Here is an 8,919-nt window from a genome sequence, read left to right on the forward strand (position 1 = left end):
ATGTTTGGGACAAGCCCTAAACGTGTAGGTCAACTCCTAGTCAAGCCGGAAAATAATTAAAACCTTCAAAACTCGGACTGGCCCTGGCCTTAGGCCTGGCGTCGCCTAGATAACGCCAGCCTAGGCCTGGCTTTAAGATGGCCTCGCCTGGATAAAGCCGGGTTAGGCCTGGCTTTAAGCTAGCCTCACCTGGATAAAGCCTGGTTGAGCTGGCTTTTGCCCGGCTTCTCTTTTTCACCATTCTCGATCGCACTTTCGACGTTTAAGCATCCATTTAGCTCTACTTTCATTTTCGATGCACCTACACATAAAATAGCCCCCATTACGCTCAAACAAAGTGTATTTTAACATTAAAGCATGTAAAACACAAAGCATATAATGTGCAAAAACCATGAATTATAGCCACACATCAATACCTCACACTTAAATATTTGCTCGTCCTCGAACAATCAAGCTACACTTATGAACACAACCTATTAAGCAATTCCCTTTAACTTATTATACCAAGAATCTTTAAAATAGTTTTAAGCACAAAGGCGTGACATCCTCGCCCAGGGGCGGCCCAACGAATTTTGTGGCCTAAAGCCAAACATAATGAGGGGCCTTAACTTTTTAATTTTTTTAATTATTTATTTGAAGTCTATTTTTAGCTTTTCTTATATAAAAAGTTATTAATAATTTTCTTATAATCAATAACTCCTAATAAGTATTTCTCAATTGACAATATAGCTAATCCATTTAACCTTTCTTGTACATTATTGTTCTTAGGTAAGATTTTATCAATTTTAATTTTGAAACCTTCTTTGAGCTGAAGCAACGTTAACATGAGTTATCAACATTATTATATAAGCAATTTAGGTATTTGGAAGAAAATTAAATCTTTTTACTCGATTAAGTGTCTCAATTAAATTGTTATCTTCTAATTGTATTATTTTCCTTAATACTTTTAATTCAGAAAATAAATATAAACCATCAATATCGAATTCATTATTATGTTTTAAGGAACATTCAAGATTAAGGTAATATTTTTTCAAATTTCCAACATCTAGTGGTCTTAGTTTTTACTGCTAAATAGAAAACCAAAAATATTTTCATATGCTTCCAATTGTTCAAATGTATTTTGAAGTGAAAAAATAGCATTGTCTATTATGTATAAAAGTAATCAACTCTAAAGGACTATTCAAGAGATTTTGAGATTTCATTATCAATTGTTACTTCTTATATATCACGCGTTTCTTACGAAATTCAGGTTCAATATTCATTTCAAGTGCAATTTACTTGGTAGAAATCATAGCAGTTGCAAATCCTTCTTCTCTATATTTGTTAAAGAAAGAAATCAAATTTTTTTCACTTTACAGAGCTGTTTTTAAACTTATACATAGTTTATTAGGTTTAAAAAAATGGCCCCCCACAAATATGGGGCCTAAAGCGGTTGCTTTACTTGCTTTATGGAAGGGTCGCCCCTGTCCTCGCCTCAGTAGTCGACTCACAAATATCATGCTTTATTCACAATTCACTTACTTACTCCAACATGGAGGTCAATGATATTACATTTCCTTTATGAATCATGTGCCCTCACCCAATCAAAGAGCTTAGTTCCACACACCATGATTTTAATAACGTAGGAACTCAAGATAGGAAAAATTCACTCGCTCCCAAAAATAACAATCATATGCCTCAAATGGCGTACCATAAGCTTGCCCTTAGTATAATACTTCATTAATCAAGTTCATTCAGTCTAAGATCAAATAGGACTTTCATTAGTTGTAATGTAGGTTGCGGGTCGGGTAGGATATATTTGGATATAAGTGACTACACCTCCCTTAAGCACTTTAATACAAATACTTCAACCTTCAATCCCCTACTTAGGTCAAACCAAGATTCCACCTTAACTTCACTATATTTCACCCCTACTTCTTTAAGCACCAATATGTCAAAAGCCACCACCATCAGGACTTATATATATATATATATATATCTTTCTTTTCTCTCTTTTTTTCTTCTTTTTTTTCTATCCAAATGGCTTTTATTGACACATTTTTTTGTCATCCAGTACACCTTTCTCCTGATTTCATTGTTCCATTCAAAAGCCAACCCACCACCCCACACTTTAACTTTTCCATAATTCATCACAATTCAAGTGCTCATGAGAGGTAACAAGGTTCAAATATATGGTTGATTCAAACAAAGGGGTACGGCTTGTTATGTGGTTACCAAAGAAACAAGATTATAGGCTCAAAAGGGTTAACTACAATGCATAACATTTAGGTGGGTACTTTATATAAATCTGGCTTAACAAAGAACTGCCTATATCACTTCTCAGACTGAACAAGATTATGTTTTGCTTTGCACACACACGGGGCAAGTTCTAAACATCAAATGCAATACACAGAATACATGCAAACCTCACACAGACATGGCACATAACTCATTCAGAATTGGTTCTATCACGACACTCCAGTCAAAGCAGTTAAGCAAATATAAGAATCTACGATTTAAGGTATTTATCCTAGAGTCAGAAATTGAGCCTAAGCGTCTCAACCAGAGTACTGACTATTCTCAAGGCATCACCAAGCTCAGAGATAAGTGCTTAGCCATGTGATTACTATTCCTAAAAATTAAAACTACCTATACCCGGTTCAACTAAAATCCCTTGGAATAGAACCGCAGCCCAAAGAAAAACCAAGGGGGAATTACTACACTACCTAAAAAAAATCGTTTTGATATTTTCTTTAGACTTACTTCCTTAAAAACACTGTCTAGGAGATCCATCGTCAGGAAGAGTCCAACCTATTTCTGTTTCTTTTCTTTTCTAATTTCTGCCTAAAAACAAAACAAGACTAATTCTATCAAATTTTAAAAATAAAAACAATCTAACAACTACTAATATCTACCACTAATAAGAAAACACAGTAACAATAAAAACAAAACAAATGCTAATAACTAACACAAATAAAAACAAGCTAATAACTAACAATAACTACAAGTTCTCACCCCGCACTTAAACTATGTAGTGCCCTCAGTGCATGCACAATTAGACATGACAAAAATAAAAATAGTAGGGTGAAAGAAACTCCCTGGTCAAGCAGCATCGTCATCCTCAGACGCTCTCCACTCCTCATCATGTTCGTCCTCTGCATTATCACCATCTGACTGCATTGGCTCAGCCATAGACTGCTCTGAGGTGTTGACATCCTTATCAGCGGGGAGTGTGAATCCCTCTCCTATACCAACCAGCTGTTGAGCATGAGCATTGAGCGAGTATCGTAGCTTTAAATCAGTCTTCTCCTCAGCTGTGGCCGGGCAACCCCCTATCCGCAGCTGTAAATCCATCATCCCAAAAAAGATGGGCCATGAAACTATCATCACGCGTATTGCGCTCAGCCTCTGTCAGTGTCCCAGACTCGCCTCTCAGTCGGAGATTAGTGATGTCGCTTTGCCTGATGAGCTGATCAATAGTATAGTCAAATTTAGGCTCTACCTCAACCCTCTCATGCAATAGGAACCGAGTCCGGAAATTAGGAAATGGCATTCGGTCAATCCTTTTACTCGTTCTCACTTGTGCCATCTGGTGGCAATCAGGTGACCCACATTTATCCTCTACCCTGTCATAAGGAAATATAGCACACAAGTCCTCACGCGGCTTATAAGCGTGTCATGATTGCATGGAAGAAGCCGTGCGTTTATCAACTTGAGCCACACCTGAGCCTCTGCCTTCATCTTCTTTTTGGGGAACCTCTTATGACATATCGTGTCCTTGTCCTGAACCCATGGAGCAATAGAGTCAACCCCATAGAGTGTGTGCCTCATCTCTCGATAAATAGGCCTACGAATGAATTGCTCCAGTGGCTCCACAAGCACATTTGGAGCACCTAAAAAATCACATATGGCCTTGGCTGAAAAATCAATCAGGCGTCCACGGATTGGCACCAACTCCTCATTGTCCCGTGGATCAAACCCTGTAAGCACGTGATTTTTTCCCTATATGAAAATTACTCCCAAAAAAAATTCCAAAAAAAAAATATATAAAACAATTTTTTTGTTTGCAATTGTTGTGAATTTTGTGTATTGTTTGCATTTGTCTGTGCATGTTTATTTGTTAAATTAATAAAAAATATAAAAATACATCACATTTGTATTTAGGATTTAATTCTACAATTAGGAGTAATTCAGTTTGTTTTACAAGAATGAAAATTACAAAATATGCATCGTTTGCATTTTTAGCATTCAATGTCAAATTGTGCAATTTTGTTTTAATGGGTGTTTAATTATGTATGATAAATGTTGCTAGGTATTAGTTAGTATTTTTGATAAGTTAATTTAGTTTATAACTTAATTTAGAATTTTAGTTTTATTAATTAGAAAGTAAAAGAAAATAGAGCAAAAAAATATAAAGAAAATCGGAATTGGACCTCTTCTTCAATTTCAAACCACAGGCCCAAAGATACCCAACCTTCCCCATGACCCGGTCCATTTCAACCCGGGTCGACCCATTCCATAACCCAAAGACCCAACACCCCTATCTCCCTATCTTACATTTCACAAAACAAAAACAAAAAAAAAAACCTAAACCTAAAGCTAATCCCATCCGCCACCCTCTCTTCTTCTTCTCCAAGACCACACCCCTTCAACACGAGCAGCCATGGCTGCTTTCCCCCTCACGCCTCACCCTCAACACACACACACACACACATCATTCTTCATCGCCATCACGACCCCAGCTCGGACAAACAACCAACACCATCTCCATCGTCGTCCTCAAGCTATGAACGACCAAACGACCACCTTCGAGCTCCGTCTCGACATCCATGGCAGATATGAACTAGCACCCCTGCATCACCACTGTTGCTTCTGCTACGTCCAAACAGACCCCGCTGCCACTGCTTCGTCTTCTTCGTCGTCGAGCTTGAGCTCGACACCCATGGCTGCTGCTGTTTCTTCTTCTCCACCCCGTCACCTACTGCTTCTTTTTCTTCGTCTTCAACAGACCAGCTGACCCCATTCTCGTCGAAAACCAACGAGTAGCAACATCTCCAAGACTGCTGCTCCAGCTCCACCTTCGTCGATGTCCAGCTCCGGCAACAAACCTTCTGCTGCGTTGCTGCTGCCTTAGCCCCGTCCAGCATCGCTTCTGCTGCGTTGCTGCTGCTTCGTCGAGCATTTGATTCCAAACAAACCCCATCGCTACTGCTTCACCCTTTTTCCGTCGCCTCCAGTCCAAAAACGAGACTCAACCATCTCGTTTGTTCGAGCTTTGGTCGGGGTTGTCGAAACAGTTCATACACAGTCGAGGTCGTCGAGTTGCAGTGCGTCGAGGTTGCCATTCAAACCCAATCCCTTTAATATGGTAGGATTCCGACCTATTTTTGTGTTGTTGTTAGCTTTTGTTCATTTTCTGTCCAATTCTCGTTCGGGTAAAATTAAATGTTTGGTTTATTCTGATTTTCTCCTTCTTTGTATCGTTGCATATTTCAAGTTAGGAAGTTCAAATGTTTGATTTAAACTGTGGCTATTCCCATGAGTGTTTATTCTTGTATTGGTTCAAATGGTTTCGTTTTGTGTATTGTTTGGTTTCCTGCTTTTTGTTGTTCATCATATGATTTCAGTTTGCATTTTCGTTTCCGTTAATTGTGATTCATGTTGTTTTAGTTTACTTTTGTTGTTAATATTGTTTTCTCCTTGCTCGTTCATTTGTGTCTAAGTTAACTAGGACTGGTTTCCAATATGGTTAACTTATTCCCATTAATTTGATGTTGTTCAATCTGTGTGCATGGGATTTGTTAGTTGAATTTATTTAGAAATTGGTTATATTTGCTGTATTTTGGTTGGGATTGATTAGGTGAATTGGTTATAGCTGACGGGGATAGATTGGTAAATTGCAGTACGTTCAGGGGTAAAATGGTAATTTCAGTAAGGTCGGAGGGGTATTTTTGGAATTGAACATTTGAACAATTATTTAATCTGAGTGCTCTGTCCACTAGGCATTAACAATATTAAAATAATACATTGTGGGAGACAAGACATAAATTAGTGCGGAGATGATATAATTGTTTAATATAGTGGGAGACAAGACATAATGTAGTGGGGGAATAATGTAATTATTTAAGTTAAGCATGGGAGACAAGATATAATGGGGTGGGGTTGATATATTTATTTAATGTAGTGGGGGACAAAACATGTGGGCATGGGGGACAAGGGTTTAAAATAAAGAAGACATAGGGTAATGGGGAACAAAGCATGCAATTAGGGGAATATTTCGGGTTGGGGGTTCAAGACAAGAGTCTTGTTATAAATAGAGTCATTTGACACATTTTAAGAAGGACATTTTTTAGGGGAGAACATTTTGGGGAGGACTTGAAGGACAGGGACTTAGAGAGAAAAAAAAGAAGAGACTTTAGAAGAAGAAACAAAAAAGAAAGAAAGTTGAGAGTGTGACTGAATTTTGAGAAATCAGAATTTGAGAGCAAAAGAGAAAAACAAGTTGAACTTTACTTGAATAATTTCCGTTTGCCTTTCCTTGAGTGTTATTTAAAATCAGTAAACTACTGCATCTTGTATCCGTCTCTCTTCTGCTTTGACTGCGATTGCATTCCGGTACTGCTAGTTTTTCAATCTGTTGCTGGATTATTCTACTGGTCGTTACTGGTTTTGCCGTGTTACTGAACCTGTTGTTGCTGTGTATTTACACTACTGCTGTTTCTACTGATCTTCATCTTCTTTCCTTGCTTTCCAAATACCAGGTACACAAACTGATACACTGATTCATCTTGTAAGCTACTCGAAGCATGAATGCAAAAAATGAGAAAATTTGAAGTTGTAGTTTAATGTAGTCTTTTCTTTCTTTTACTGTCTGTATGTAGAACATTCTATGCACTGCCCATGTAAACTCTTTAAACGTCTCACTTTCGAAACTTAACTATAATAACTCGAAAGTATGTAAATAAAGTAGGATCTTTTCTTCATTTATTTTAGAGAAAAACGAAAAATAGAAAATGTAGTCATTCTAAGATTATCCTTTTTTTTAAAAAAAAAAAATGAGACGAGCCTCGCCAAATAAAAATGCAAATTGCGGGGCCCTCAATAATTGGTCATAATAAATACTTAGAATTTGGGATGGACTGTTTAGTGAATTTCACTGCCTTCTCCAAAGATAATAACGCGTTAGACTCTTCAGACGCGATTTAATTAAATTACATTTCTTGAACTCGGGTGCACATTTATGTGACCCAAATCCAAATCTCAATGGAGTCGAAATGTATCTCTAATCACGGGTATATTGATTGTGACGTGGTTCGAGATGCGTGTCCATGACGTTGCAAATTCCTTTTTAAAAAAAATAAGAATGAGATGAGCCTCGCCGAATAAAAATACAAAATTGCGGGGCCCTCAGTAAATATTTGCTTTAAAATTGCTTAGACTTCGGGATGGACCGTTTAGCAAAATTTCACGGTCCTACCCAAAGTAAATGATACGCTAGTCGCTTTAGGCGTGCCTTTAATAATTTAATTTTCTTAAACTCGGGTGCACATTTATGTGACCCAAATTCAAATCTCAACAGAGTTGAAATGTGCCAACAACCACGGGTGCATTGATGTGACGTGGTTCGAGATGTATTTCCACGATGTTGCAATTCTTGATAAAAATAACAATAATGATAAAAGCGGTTAAAAGTTAAAATTCGCACATAGGTTCAACATGTATTAAATCAGATAATCAAGCCTAATATGACAGTTGAGCGACCGTGCTAGAACCACGGAACTCGGGAATGCCTAACACCTTCTCCCTAACAGAATTCCTTATCCGAATTTCTGGTTCGCGGACTGTTAAACAGAGTCATTCTTTTCTTTGATTCAGGATTAAACTGGTGACTTGGAACACCCTAAATCTCCCAAGTGGTGACTCTGAAATAAACAAACAAATCTCGTTTCGATTGTCCTTTAATTGGAAAAACTCCTTCACCCCTTGCGGGGGGCAGAAAAAGGAGGTGTGACAGCTCTGGCGACTCTGCTGGGGATGATATTCAGAACCACTAGTTCAGGGTTAAGAATTCGAGCTTAGAATAATTGTTATTATTTGGCTTTATTTATTATCTGATTTTATTAAATGTTTTAGCCTAAATGTGCAAAATGTTGCTCTTACCGCTTTGATATTACTTGGACTGTATATATAAACTGTGCCAAAACCCCTCTCTTCTCTCTCTTGAGGAGTGCACGCTGGTTGTGACTTCTTTCTGTTAGTGTCATATATCAAAATAGAACGAGGATTCGGAGGAGTTGCAAAACCGTATGGCCTTTTGGTTCCCGGTACGTAGCCCCCTCCTCGACTCGAGTTGTCCGCTCGGGTACACAGTCTAGAACAAATACCCAGGTTATGAACCTAGAATAACTCAGCTTCATGCCGGATCCCTAGTAGGAACGTTTGTTTGCATCACGTGCATTTGACTTTGGAGGCTCAACACAGGGGTTGGGTCTGTCTAGGACAGATGTACCAAAAAATGAAAATGACCATCCTGATGCATCTTACTTGCTGCTACTTGTGCTTATTTGATTCAGACTTGTGTGTTGACCGACTTTTTGAATATCAGGAATATTGTGAAATTGAGGAAAAGAAAAAAAAAAGAAATAGCGGTTAGAGAGTTAATTGTTCATTTTTGAAAAAACCCAATGCCCAAATACTGTCGAAACTCTGCCGAAATTTTGAGAAAATGTTTTATTAGTTTGTTTTAGTAAAAGCAAAGGAAAATAGAAAAAAAAGTCGTTGTCTGTCTTCAAAAATAGAAAGGGAAAATAGTTTGTCTTCCAATGAAAAATGAAAATGAAAAAGAGTCTTATTTTTAAAATATTTTTTTTTTGTTTATGAAAATGCCAAAAATAAAAATGAAAAGAGTCATGCTTTGAAAGTGGTTTTGTTATTTGCTGC

Source organism: Nicotiana tabacum, chromosome 3, assembly GCF_000715075.1.
Source record: "Nicotiana tabacum cultivar K326 chromosome 3, ASM71507v2, whole genome shotgun sequence".
Lineage (NCBI taxonomy): Eukaryota > Viridiplantae > Streptophyta > Magnoliopsida > Solanales > Solanaceae > Nicotiana > Nicotiana tabacum.